A 13,966-nucleotide genomic window follows, 5' to 3' on the forward strand; every position below is an offset into this window, starting at 1 on the left:
TCCCTCAATCCTGGCCTTGCAGCCCAGCTGTTAGGGGCTGGGCATGGGCAGAAAGCCATGAAGAGCCAAAGCTTGGCATCAGGAGCACTATGGTTACATCAGCTTTTCAGCAATGTGCTACACTTCAGAAGGATTAGGATATCCTTAGGTCCAGGCAACAAGAGGCTGAACCAGGGAAAGAGAGACTTTCCACAGAAAAATCTGCACTTTTACCTTGAGAACTTTAGAGGTTTTAGAGGAGTTTGTGGCTCACAGGACATCATGCACTGCTTCTGCATCACAGCAGGAGCCCTGAGGAGACTGAACCAGGGCAGAAGCACTGCTAACTGTCACAGAACAAAGATGACATGGCTTTATGGATAGGGCTGCTTTCTTTCTGTGAGATTTCTGATGTGCCTGAAGTTTCTCTGGAAAACAGCATGTTTTCTAACTGTAGGTAATGTTACTTGCTCAGATTCCTCTGCATCCTATTCTGAACAAGATACAGAGATCCCCAGCATGTGAGCACTGGGCTTCAGATAGTATGTATGTAACAAATGAGCAAAAAGTCAAACTCCAGAGAGCACTTTGCTCTTTGTGAATTGTTGGAGAAGTTCTTTGTAATGTAACACATGTTTTAGCAATCTACTGTTAATGGCGAGACTTTAAGAAAAAAAAGATGATCAATAAAAAATGAAAATATTGTTCAAGGTCTCTAATTATTCCTATCTCAGATAGTGCTGAAGCAAGCCATTTGTCCCCACAGTAATTAGTAATGATCTAATGTTTCTTTCAAAGCACCCATTGCACACATTGCACAAAATTTCAGCACATTTCCAATTTCAGCAGATTTCCAAAATTAAATTATCCATTGCTATCCACATCACAGTACACTGCATAGAGAAGTGAGAGAGTGAAGAAACATCTTAAGTGTAAATTCCGTGAATTTTTATTTTTTATTGAAAACACCAGAGGTACTTTCCAGGCCCACACTGAAGAGGAATTAGATGTTTAACTTTTCTGGGTTTGTATGACTAACCTTGCAGCCACTCAGTTGAAACTGTATGAATGCTGAGAACTAAATACAAATATATCAGTGTCTGCACATGTTAAGCATGCTTATGATTTGAATCAATTCACTAAATTGAGCACATGGAACTTGCATGGTTTGTTCTGGAAACAGAAGTTTTTCCAGACTGAAGGATGTGAAAACTACTTCCCTATCTAATGCAATTCAGTACATCTGTGTGTGATTACATAAACACGTCTCAGACCACAGAGCACCACAGCCAAGTCTCATAGCAGTTACATTCATTAAACGTCAGACCATGTGATCTTCCCTGAACCTTCAATATTTGCCTGTTTGTAAGATTCGCTGAATATTCCTTAAATTTTCTATTTAGAGCAAGAGTGCTTGACTAAGAATTAATTACATTATCCTTGAATAAATCACAAGTCAATGTTTCAGGGGTGGGCAAGCATGCCTGAAGTCACTAACAGAAAATAAAAGAACTGAAAAAACATTGCTGCTTTACCTACATCAGTTCACTGAAAGTAGACTCAAAAATACTTTTCTTTTAAATGTTTGTGATCATTTTACCTGCATATAATTCAATCTCATGCATAGATCAGCCTTTCCCCATGAGCTCAGGACTGCTATTTTCTGCTATTTTCCTTCAGGGGTCAATAGCTAGAGTTGCTGCAGAGAACATCCCAACTAGCAATTTTTGAGTAACCATAGGGATGCTAAGCAGTGGTGATTTCCAATTTGGAGATGCAGTAGCTCTTAGCAGCAAGCACTGTCCTTCTGCATGCCTGAGGTCGTAGGTCTCACCCACAGAGATGTAAATCTTGTCAGATCACCCTTTGCTTGAAGCTTTGAATGCTTTTAACTTAATCTTGGTTCTTAGAGTGGTGTCTGGGCAACTGGCTGAGGACAAGACAGATTTTGTAGACATGTACAGGCAGTTCATGTCCCAAAAAGATGAGTGAAATCTGGTTTATAATGAAGCTACAGAAGAAATACTGCCACAGGATTGGAAGAACCAATTTTGCATTCTGAAGACCTGCTCTCTAATCAGTGGCTCATGTAAGTCGTCCCTTTTGTACCACCAGCGGAGGACACATGCAGTTTGAGCACACTGTTTCAAGCCTGCAGTTGTCCAGGATGTGGCCTGAGCATAGCTGAGAAAATTACTAAGATCTGTCACCATAATTGGTGTAGAGATGCTAAACCATGTATTAGAGCTTGTAACAGAACATGCTTCTTGGTCACTTCTTGCAAACACTTGGTAGCTTGCTTTGAACAGGTAGAAGACGAAATCCAGCATTTTCCAAAGTTAATAGCCTGCTGGATACTTAACAAACTTTTCAGCATGTTTCAGTACAAAAACAAGGTCTGTGTGGTGACAACAGCTTCCTAAAGAGAAAGCACCTCACCAGCCATGACAGCAAGAGACCTGCTCTCACTGATACAAAAAACCTTCCTAATAACCATACCCTTGGTGCAGCAGATACTGCCAGTAGACAGTGTCATCACTGCGTTGATGGCATACAAGCAGAGATCAGAGTTGAGAATTGTCTCTGCTACTTTCTGGTTCTTTGAGAAGTATGAGTGCTTTAAGTGGGCTTGGTGCTTTTGTACTGCTGGAGGCATCGATGGCTTTTACAGCTGTGTGTAACCTCCCTAGAAATCTCCCTACAGGGGTTAGAAACACTTTGCCATTTCAACCACTGAACACTAAGTGTTGTGCAACATACATCTTTCCACTTGATACATGTACGTGCAAAAGTGGCCTCTAGATGCTCCTGCAATCCAATGAAATCAAAGTATTTCACAGTAAAAACTGATGGGGGGCAGGGCGTGGGGAAGAAGAAGTAATTCGAACCTGATTTTGTATAATAAAATAATTCTTCTAATCTGGAAAACTGTCTGTTGTGCAACCCTGTCCCTTTCCAAGGATGAGTGCTCGGTGAACCTGCAAACTGACTATTCCTATGACTGAGGTTCCCAAACGGCTCTTGCCGACATCGGCAAGATATTCGAAAGTTTCACAGGACGAGCACTGCGGCTGCTCCATAACCACCTGCATACCACGCCACGCAGCCCAAACCCCACGGCCCTTTCCCGAGGTAGCCTCCGCGACCGGCCAAGGTCTGCTGCAGAGAGCGGGCGGCCGCCAGCGCAGCGGCTGCCGCAGCTCCCGTCGCTGCCCCGCCGGCGCTGGGGCACGCGTGGGCTCTGCGAGGCGGGGCGGGCACACCTGGGCCCCGCCCGGCGGAGGAGCGCGGGCGGACCGGGGGCGGAGGGAGCCCATCCCATCCCGTCCCGTTCCGTCCCTCCCGCCCCGTCCCGTCTCGTCCCGCTCTGTCCCTCCCCGTCCCACCCCTCATTCCTCCTTCCCTCCCTCCTTCTCTCCTTCTCTCCCTCCCTCCCTCCCTCCCTCTGTGCGCGCCGGCGGCGGCGGCGCCGCGCTCCCTCCAGCCGCGCCCGCGCAGCCCCCGCAGGTAAGCGCAGCGCGGCGGGCCCGGAGGCGGAGCGGGGCGGGGGGTCCCGCCATTCTCGCCTGCGAAAAGGTGCCCGCTTCCCATTCCCCAAGGGCTCCATGCCCACGGCGCCCTTCCCCTCCTCACTTCGGCTTTTTTCTCTCGTGTTTCTGAACCTGGTGTAAGTCCCGCAGCGCGCAGTGGTGCGCGGGGCGGCGCGTGTTGGCAGGGGGCCCTCGGCGGTGAAAAGCTCCTTCGGAATGGGCTGGAGTGGGCTGCAAGCGTCAGGTCAGGCTGCTGTTCCTGCTGGGCTAGCGTCTCCGGGGCTGGCCTGGAATAAGTGATGGGCACTTGTTTGATTAAGGGACACTAACAGGACTTATTTAGGGTCTATCTTCATATTTTTCTTTTCTTTTTTTTTTTTTTTTTGCTTTCCTCCCCCCGTTCCCCCCTCCCCGAAGTCTCTTTGGATTTATTTATACCAAATTAAGGCAGTGGAAAAAGTCCTAGATAAAAAATGGTTGCCACCTCTCTCTCCTGACTTCCTCAGTCCTTCGGACGAAGAGCCTGCTAAAGTCCGATGGGAGCAGTGTCGGTGTATCCATGGTGTTTATAAAGGTAAAGCACAGGGAGAAGATAAATGACAAGCGTAAGGGTGTGGATTATTAGAGAAAGACTGGGAGCGGGGGGAACAGGAGGGAAGCTTGAGGACAAAAGCCGTTAGCAAACTGAAGTGAGAAGACAGAGGTGGAACCAGAGGGACCAAGTTTCTTCCTCTCACTTCTTTTCCTGTGTTCTTTTTAAATAGCTTCACAGCGGGAACCATCCCAAAAAGCTGCTTCCTATGGAAATATGTGAAAAGTTTTCATTATCAGAAAAATGTTGGAATGTCTAAGTTTAATTTTCTTGGGGATTTCTCTGTGAAACGAGCTCACACCTTCATGATTTCAGTTGTCTGTGAATGTTAGAAGCTGCCCAAATCTTCCTTTTCTTCTTTTTTTTTTTTCCTCATCCTTATTTGCTCCACGTTTGGGTTCCTTTTTTGTGTGGTTTTGTTGTTGTTATTGCTTGCTTGTTTGCATGTTTTTTTGTTTGGTTTGGCGTTTTTTGAAGTTTCAAGGCAAAATAACTTGGGGGTGACCCTGTAGGCAGCTTGTGTTCTCAAAGTGTGGGGCAGTTGGGGTAGCTGCAGTCTTTTTACTGCTAAGAACTGCTGCAACTCTTATCTCTTCAAAGAAAGTTTTTTCATTGTAAGTCAGGTTTGGTGTGTTGTACCATTTGGTCTGAAATGAATCACTCTCAGGTCTGGGAGTCATGTTTCAATTTGGCGGCCAGGGCTGTGTGCCATGCAGCCTGTTACTCTTGTGCGAGGATGGGCTATACTGTAGTACTAAAATAATGTTTCTGGCAATTTCAGCAGTGGACTGAAGCAATACTCTGTGTGCACAGGCGTAAGTGAAGCTCTGCCCTGCAGCTCGCTATTACTGGCTCTAGGCGTGCCGCATGTTTTTCCTTAACTGATATGTGCTCGGACTTACAAAGCAACTTGATAGGCCTGTGTTTTACTGTTGTTTTTATTAAATATTAACCACACAAAATCAAATGCTGTCTTGCTCCAGAATAGATTGACACTGTCTCATCCTGTGCAGTTGTACCTGAACAGTGGTTGTTTTCCTTTTTGTGTGGCAAATAACCAAGGAAATGTTATTTAGGAATACTGAGAAGCATTTTTGCATGATCAGTATGGTGTTGTCTTTATCACTCCCTATTACAGATTGCACTAGTTAGACCCTTGGCTGCTATAAACCTTGTCCTGAGAACTTAGCAGTAGCAGTGCTGGTTGGAGAGAGGAAAACATTGGCTGGTGTCTGCTTTCTCTTCCTCTGCTCTTCAAAACAAACACTGAGGGTCAAAAGGTTAAAGAGCTTTTGAGACAAAACACATGGAAAATGCAAAATTAAAGTAATGCTACACTGCATACCCGGCTTTAATATGTGAACTCCACGTGTGAGTAACAGACAATCTTATCACTGTGTGCAAAAATACTTTATGGTCATGTGGTTTTCATCAGTAACTCTGGAAGACTGTAACTAAAATGTAATTCCTTCTCTGCTTAAAAATGGGAGAAAATAAAAATCTGTCTTTTACTTTGTCTTGTAGTGTCACACAGTGAAACTATTTGGGGAATCCAAGAGAGAGTGTTGAAGAAAGTGTTTTGCTCTGGAGTAGAAATTTGGGTAGTACTTACATGGGATTCACTTTTATATCACTGTGATGAGCCCTTAATAACACCTTAATGGATAGTTAGCTGTTTCTCAGTGGCCTCTCCATATTAATCTTGCTTTGTCTCATGTTCAGAGGTTTAAATCAAAAGGCAAGTAATTCTTCTGAGCAGTTTATTCCTTTGGAAGACCACCACCATCTTCCGTTTGAGTACCCAGCAGTCTGAGCGCTCTGAGGTGAGCTGCCTTCTCCAGATGTCAGAAGAGCTGGCTTTGAGCACCTCTAGGTGGTGACCTGCCAGCACTTACTGAGCACTGTTGCTGTGTATCTGGCTTTTTTTTATCATATGGATGCAGAGGATAACTGAGTGCAGCTCTTTTTGCCATCAGGGTTGAGTGGGGAACTCTTCACAGCTGTTGCTGATGGTCTTGATGATGCCCAAGGATACGTGGAAGAATTTGAGAGTGGGAACAGGTTGTACTGTGTGGCAGTTGTCCTTTTCACTGTCATTTCCCTCACAAAATTAGAGCTTGCTACATAAGTGCAATTTCCTTCCTTTCATAAAGAAAAATGCATATAATTTAAGGCACACGTAAATTCAACTTAAATCCATCTAAATGGGATATTTGAAGAGTGGCTGCTACACATAATGCCACGGGAAAGATGCATACCACTGTTTTACTGAAAGAAGGATAGAACAATCAATATTTGATCCCTCCAGCATCTTTAGTTAGTGGATTAGTTCTTTATATGTTGTGCATTTCACTGCTTCATCTTTCACGCTGAACTGTATTATTTTTTCTATCAGTTTAGTAGGGTGAAAAGAAAAGCAACTTTTGAGAAAATAAACAGTATGTCTTTTCTTTTTCCATCTTCCCATGTCCTTTTCTTTAAGATTGCTTGCAATTTAGGTATGGTCCTCATTTGTTGCCTTAGGATTTTTGATAATCTGAAGGGAGGACACTGCTCCCCAGAAATGCTTGATCATGAGGAACTTGAGACAGTAATAGCTTGAACTGGCAGTGCTTATGTAGCACCTGATGTGGTTTTGACTTTTCCAGGCGTCACAAGGTGATACTGTAGAGATGTGGCACTCTTCAATAGTGCTGCAACTTACACACTACATGTTTTTCCTCACGTGTTTTTCTTCATAGCTAAAGCAGAAGCTTAAGACTTCATCAGTGGCCCATAGATGTCAACGGTAAAATCTATATCGGCACTGAATGACTTTGGATCAGGTGAGAGGCTGATGTGTTGGTTTGACAGAAATACAAAATTATTCACAGGGCAGAAGAAAGCTCTGTCAAGGAAATGAGAGCTGCTTTTCTACTGACATGTCATGGAACTTGAATTTTGGTTTTCTTCATTTTTATTTCAATCTTAGCTTCTTTAAAACATGTAGAAGCATCGCCTGTTCATTCTTGCACCTTCATTGATGTGCTGATACATGTGACAGTGAACATCTGAATATCTGGTGCTTTGGTTTGATTTTTGGTGAAAGTAGAGGAGTTCTGAGAAGTGCCTGTCTTTGTGTACCCAGACCTCTCCTTCTCTCATCAGTTGGTGTTTCTTGACTACCTGACACTCTTTCCATACTCCCAAGCTGATTAACAGCACACCTGATTTGCAAAATCTTGCTAATTGTTTGGCTGAAGGTTGCACTCTAGGATCAATTTTCATTTTTTAATGACTGGTGTCTTTAATTGTTGAAAGTGCTGTTTCTATTTGTGCAACATTGAGCACCAGAAGAGAAGAGAGCCTATGTGGTGGTGCTGGTTTAGATAGTGTATGTGTGTCCTCATGTCACATGGCAACTCCACAATCATGGCATTTCCCTTACAAGCTCTTGACAAAGAACTTTTGAGATGGTTAAGGTTTTGTATTTCTCTACAGAGGAACAATAGCCTTGCTTGGACTAGTGCAAAGTGTCCAGAATTTCCTGATAGGCACAAACTACAGGAGTAGTTTGTTGACCACACTTTTTTCAGTCCTGTACCTACTTCGTACTGGATCTGGCTGCTTCTTGACCCAAATATTGTAGGCAGTTAGTGCACATAAAGAGGGGAACACTGGTGTATTTACCCCAGAAGTAAAGAAGTGTTTCTCCTGAAAATGAAAGTGAATCTTCTCCCTTTGCTTCTGGCAGGCAAAACCAGCCACAGACTTGGGTGGCTGCTGTGGTGCAAGGAGTCTGGGTAAGGCGTGCCTGCCCCTTCCAGCAGCTCAGCTGGAGAGGGGGAACCACATCCCTCCTCCTCAAGCCACTCCCAGGATGAATAGCCTGGACAGGGTTCTGGGCTGGGATGTGTGGAGAGTGTTTTGCTTTCCAAATGCCTTGAAGATTTGTGCCAGTGGACTTGGTAACGGATAACGGCCTGGCTGCTGGTCCTTCTGGGGAAACAGGAGCAAAGTGTTGTGCCTTGCTGTTTCCCACTCCTACGTTACAGTGTGGTCTGCTGCTGAAATGCTGGTAGGTGGTGTGGATCAGTGGCACAAGAAATGCCTTCAGTTGCAAAAGTGGGGAGGCTGGATCTCTTTTAGAAGGAAGCATATTTTGGGAGTACAGATACTGTATTGCTCAGAATTTTGTGCCAACTGAATTATCTTTATTTTAGACTTCTTTAACTTGAGATGCATTGGAAATTTTTTTTTTTTTTTTTGGCTTCCATGTGGTGTACTCTAGATAAAATTTGGAGCTACTTTCATTTTCTTTTTAAAAATACAAAGGTGATAAATATGAGAGCGCAACATTATCTTTCTGCTTTTGCTTCTCGCTGTGACTAAGAAGCAAACGCCTCCTGAAGTGGATTTTTGAAACTGCTGAAAAAAGTGCCAGTGAGTTTGATAGTCATATGCAATAAGCTTCAGTTCAGTGCCCTCATGTTGCCATATTACAGACCATTCTGGCTTTTCTGTAGGAATTTACATGCCACAGTGACCTTCAGAGTACTATGGATTTCACTGGCACTTTATGCAGTCCATCCATTTCTTTGCCAGCTAGAAAATGTGTTGCATATTGCAGTGCTTGCAGGAGCAAGCAGAAAAGCATTGGATTGACATCAAAGGCAAGATCTTTCTGTACAGAATTCTTGAGATTGTAAGAGTGGTAAAAATCTGGCAAAAGAAATGCATATTGTTTTCCATTGTAAGCCCCTTTCCCTCCCCTCTCTCCCTGTCTTTTAGGGTGTGTATGTCAGATACGAAATGGTGTTGGTACATTATTTACGGGAGAGAAGTTTTTCTTAGAAGTTCTTCGGCCATTTGAGGATGATTGTTTTCACCCTGGATGGAAAAATATAGCTATAGTAGTATCCCTTTTTATTAAGAAGAAGTTAGCTGCAGCTTAAACCAAAAAAAAATAAATGTTGGATGAGTATTGAATGTTTATTGCATAGAGAAATTTGTATCTTCTTTGAGTAAGTGGGTGATTATTTAACAGCAGTGAGCTGAACATGAACTCCAGCAAAGACTTACTGGAATCCAGGGAGTCAAGGGAGATGCTGTACAGGTCACACCCATTTTTTTAGGTGGTTATACTTCAGGTTGGTTTTTGTAGGAAAGGAGAAAGACTGATAAACTCTCAGTAGGAAATACCTCATAGCTTTCAAGTGTGGCAAGTGTTGTTTTGTCTGCTGCAAAAGAGTATTGATAAAGGGTCTGTAGCTGCTGGATTTCACTAAATGTTTAGTCTTTGATAGTGCAGTCTGCTTTTGACCTGTTGTGGTTGTCAGGCCTGCTGGACAGTGTCCTGAAGCCTTGAGCTGCTGCTGGAGAGAGAGCAAGGGAACTGGGGTGGCATTGCATAGCTGCAATATGTGAAGGGCGGTGTGCCTCCTTGAGCCAGGATGTGGGTGTCCACAGCCAGGATGCTGGTGCAGAAGAAAGCCCAAGTTTGTTTGCTGCTCAATTCTGAATCACCTTTGCTGGTGTCAAGTGAGGTGGAAGGGCTGAAGGGGGATGGAAGGGTCTGGGGATGCCAGCAGTGCAACAGTCACTGTCCCTGCAGCTCACAGCACAGAAGCCTGGTGGGTGGTGAGCACCCCTACTCTCCTGCTGCTTTGGAGCAAGGGGAAGCAGATTGTCAGAGTGGCACCAGCTGCAGCTCTACCCGTTGGCTGGCTGGTGGCAGGACACCTCAGAGGAGGAAGGCAGGTTAGTACCTCGAGCCAATGGCAGTGTCAGGAGAAGGTCACCTTGCCCTTAGGCATTGCCTTGCACTGGGAGGGACAGTGGTCAGTATTTTTTTGGTTTGTGTGCCTGCGTTAGGTGCTTACTGACTTTCTTGGTGGGATCTGTTTTCTTGTGGTTACTGTGTTTTTTACAATCTCTTATTGCAACAGTGGTGTCACTTCTTGGGTCCTAGAGCTTTCAGGGTTTTTTTGTGTTACTAACCATTTTCACAGTTACTTGTAACCGAATATGAAGTAGCAAAGGCCGGCAGTGTCTATGCGTGCCTGATGTTCTATCCAGACGCATCTGAGCTCTTTCATTGATACTCCAGCTAATGGAATAAACTGTTCACTTTTGTGCATAATTCAGTTGTTGTTTTCCATGCCTATTTTGAGAGGTGTGTTTTCAGTGATTGTGCGTAGAGACTGGATCAGTAGTTTTACAAGATATGTACAGTTCTCTTAGGAGTTGCAGTGGAAAGTGTTGCTTTCATGTGGTAGTGAAGCTGTAATGTGGGACATAAAGTGGAAATTTGGCTACCTTGCCTCAGGTTGTGCTTGTAGAATAAAACATTTCTATAGTTGCATCCTTGCTCTGAACGTATGAAACTAATTATTGAAGTAAAAAAGCATTTGGAAAGTTGGTAGGGGAGTGTTAGATAGACCAGCATAGATTCAGACTGATGATGATAAGTTTGTCAATCCCAAAGGAGAGCAAAGCGCAGTAAGGTCTATATTAATGCTGTGTTGCATGTCCTGACTATTACACTTGGAAGGTGTCTTTGCGAATGTGTACACAGCCCTGCTGAAGTGTTGTATGTCATATTAGCAGATTATCAGTACAGGATGATAACTTGAATGTTCCCTGTATCCATCTGAGAATGTCTCCAGACATTTCTGTCTTGTCAGGATGAGCCAGCCAAGCTAGTAAGAGCATGTTGTCCTATATGCCACAGTAACACTAGGATGTACTAGGAGTAGTGTTTGAACATGTGTTAACCATCCATGTAATCCTTAGATTTGGGAGAGGAGCAAAGCCTGGGCTTTCAGTGAAGAGTTCATTGGGGTTTTCAGCTGTTTCTATCCACGTGTCTCCCTGTTTGTTGCTACATTCCCACAGACACAAGTCCAGTGCATCAATAGGTCATTGCCCCTTCATTCCTCTTGTCAAGGAAATGGAATTCACTAATTGTTTTCCTGAGATGCTGCAGTGGGACAAACAACTTGAGGGAAATGAATGTGTGGATAGGCACCCAGCATTCAAAGAGTGTCATCTTGAGTGTGACTCGAAAGATACAATTATAAATGTTTGTCAAGTCTATTGGTCTTTCTGTCTTTCCTTTTCCTTGCTGTCCCTCCCACAATGTGTCATACATGGAGAGCAATTCTGTGGAAATGAGCTAGGTATCTTTGAGCTGCCCTGGGCATGGTTTCTGCACAGGGCTTTGTGAGCTGTCCCAGTGTGGTTAGCAACAAATCAGTATGATTTTTGCTCCTCCTAAAGCTTTTGATGGAACTACTGAAAACTTTACCTCAAAGCAGTGTATTTCCCTGTGCAGAAGCCTTGCAAACAAAAGACTTTTCTGAATTAGTGTTTGCTCCCCTAGTCTTTTTGCTTCTTGTTTACAGCAGTTACAGTGTCCTGTTTCAAATAGCCCATGCTAGTGGGACTGGAAACTGACTGAGGCTTCAGGGTATTCTGTAATCAGAACCATCCTGGCATTCAGTGAATAGACTGAAAATAGGTCTCTAGAATTATTTCAATTTTGCAAACAGTTGATAGGAATAGCATAGGTTAGTGCCTGCTTCTCCACGAAGTACAGTGTGTTTCTGTTTCCTGCCCTGGATTGCTTAAGTTTCACATGCAAAAGCATCCTAGGAGGTTCAGCCTAGAGGAAAAAAATCAGGGGGAGATGTGCAAGCTGATGAAAACCTGATGACAGGAGGGAATTACATGATTGTAGAACACATAAATGCCTTAAAAATAATATGCCTGAGCAAACACTTATGCCATGATCCTGCATATTTCCGTCCTCAACATCTCCTCCACAAAGTCTCTTGCAGTCAGTTGCCCAGATTTTAATGACAAAGTTCTGTTTGAGAGACTTGTTTACAGCTTTATCAGTTCTTCTTTCTAAATTGTTCCTAAAATGCTATGAAGAGTCTGTGAAGGGACCTTTGGTATAATTTTTGTGCAAAAGCAGTTACTTTTTCTCTCAAAAGAGTGGCACAAAACTTCAGGAACAGCTTTGGCAATGAAGCCACACCCTGCTCCTTCGTGTTTCGTTATTGCCAGGCGTGTGAGAAAGAAGGGGTAGAAAATAATGGCTTTTCTTGAAGCTCCCAAGATGAGGTGACATTTCTTGGTTGGTAGGAAACCCAACTGTGCCCTCGCCGTGCATCTGCGTCCTACAATTGTGCCAGAAGTCATTCTGTGTTCTGTATATCCCTCTGGCTGTTCCTCTTGTGGTTTGATTAACTTTCCCCCCAAGACCCTGCAAGTGTAATCTCCTGCTTGTATAAGCTGTGTCTCCACTAGAGGGGGACGCCAGTATAGCTGTAGTGGGAAGCTCTGAGGATTTGGTAAGTTGTGGTGCTTTACTCTTCCTTCTGGCCTGGCAGTGTTGCCCGTTGGGTTGAGTATTCTTGGAAGAAGGTTGCTGCAAGACTGAAGGCAGCAGCTGACCAAGTAATAGGCTTTGGGTTTTTCCAAAACATTGTCAGTTCTGCCAGCATGCCATAGTGTATTTTTTATGGAATCATGGAATGGTTTGGGTTGGAAGGGACCTTAAGGATCATCTAGGTCCCAAGCCCCGACCACATACAGGAACACCTTCCACTAGACCAGGCTGGCTGAAGCGCTGTGCAGCATAACCTCAATACAGTTCCAGGGATGGGGCATCCACAGCCTCGCTGGGCAACCTGTTCCACCACCCTCACAGTAAAGAATTTATTCCTAATACCTAATCAAAATATACCCTCTTTCTGGGTCAATTACCCCCTGCAATATCACTACGTACCCTTGTAAAAAGTCCCTTCCCAACCTTTTTATAGCCCCTCTTTAGGTACTGGAAGGTGCTATAAAGTCTTCCCAGTACCTTCTCTTCTCGAGGCTGAATAACCCCAATTCTCTCAGCCTGTCTTCGTAGGGGAGAGAGGTGCTTCAGCCCTCTGATCATTTCTGTGGCCCTCTCCGAACTTGCTTGTTCTTCTCTTCAGAGGTCCAGAGCTGGACGCAATACTCCAGGTGGGATCTCCTGAGAGTGGAGTAGAGGGGGAGTGTAAGGTTGGCTGATGCAAGAGAGGCTGCTCAGTAGTGGGAGGCTGAAAATCAGACCCAACATGCCTAAGTGGGCTGTGTCAGGGATGAGAGTAACTGTGCATGGGCCTCAAGCTTTGGTGTCATGGACACCACTGGTGTGTGCAATTGTGGGATGCCTAAAAAATCTGGTTTGTGGGTGGATTTCAGTACATTCTCCTTTTGTGGCCTGGATCCCTTGAACTTCTTAGTTTATTTGTGCAGTCACAAAAAAAGTCTTAGTGGTTCCCAAGTAATGCTTTATGGCTTATGCTTTTGTTGCAAACTGTCTGAAGGAGGCTTTGAAGTGTGTATGTATTTAATGTTTGTACCCATGCTAATGTGCACCGAGTTCCAACGGAAGAGCTGAAGGCAAACTACTAGCTAGTTTTTATTCTCTTTTTTCTTTAAGAATAGTCCACTGATATTCAGTTGTACTTTTGTCCAATATGACTGTTTTTTCATCTTTCTTACTCTTTAAAAGAGGTGCAAAAGGAGTTTAGCTAAAAAGTGGTGAGACAGACTAGATAGTGCTTGAACGCTAACCTGTCATCGTATGTGTTAGAACACAGGTTTTTTTGGTTTTGTTCTGTTTTTACATCAACTCCATTCTGCCTTCTGGCTTTCTGTTTTCCACTTGAATTTGTGGCATCTCCCAAATATTCTGATTGAAATATTTGTTGTTTCTGCTGGGCATTGTGTATATTGAGAACCTAGTCAGAGAAGCTGAATAATCACTGAAGTATGGTGTGAATTTACAACAGCCTACTTAATTCATGTGACCTCTTGTATGCTCTAAGAGCCTGTCTGC

At 43.9% G+C, this 13,966-nt stretch overlaps 1 protein-coding gene across 2 annotated transcripts in view; it reads left to right on the forward strand.

The window, feature by feature from the left end:
- The first annotated feature begins 3,430 nt into the window (after positions 1-3,430).
- Positions 3,431-13,966, forward strand: part of LPAR1 (lysophosphatidic acid receptor 1) — a 74,746-nt gene continuing 64,210 nt past the window's right edge. The window contains exons 1-2 of one of the 2 annotated variants that reach the window (XM_042015255.1): positions 3,446-3,486; positions 3,927-4,083. The gene's annotated coding sequence lies outside the window, so the exon portion shown is untranslated. Of the gene's footprint in view, positions 3,487-3,926; positions 4,084-13,966 lie in introns of both variants that reach the window. The other variant, XM_042015256.1, reaches the window with a different exon arrangement.

The sequence above is a fragment of the Corvus kubaryi genome, unplaced genomic scaffold, assembly GCF_017639235.1.
Source record: "Corvus kubaryi isolate FWS band 111438036 unplaced genomic scaffold, C.kubaryi_AGA036_p1.0 split3-37296, whole genome shotgun sequence".
In the NCBI taxonomy this organism is placed as follows: Eukaryota; Metazoa; Chordata; class Aves; order Passeriformes; family Corvidae; genus Corvus; species Corvus kubaryi.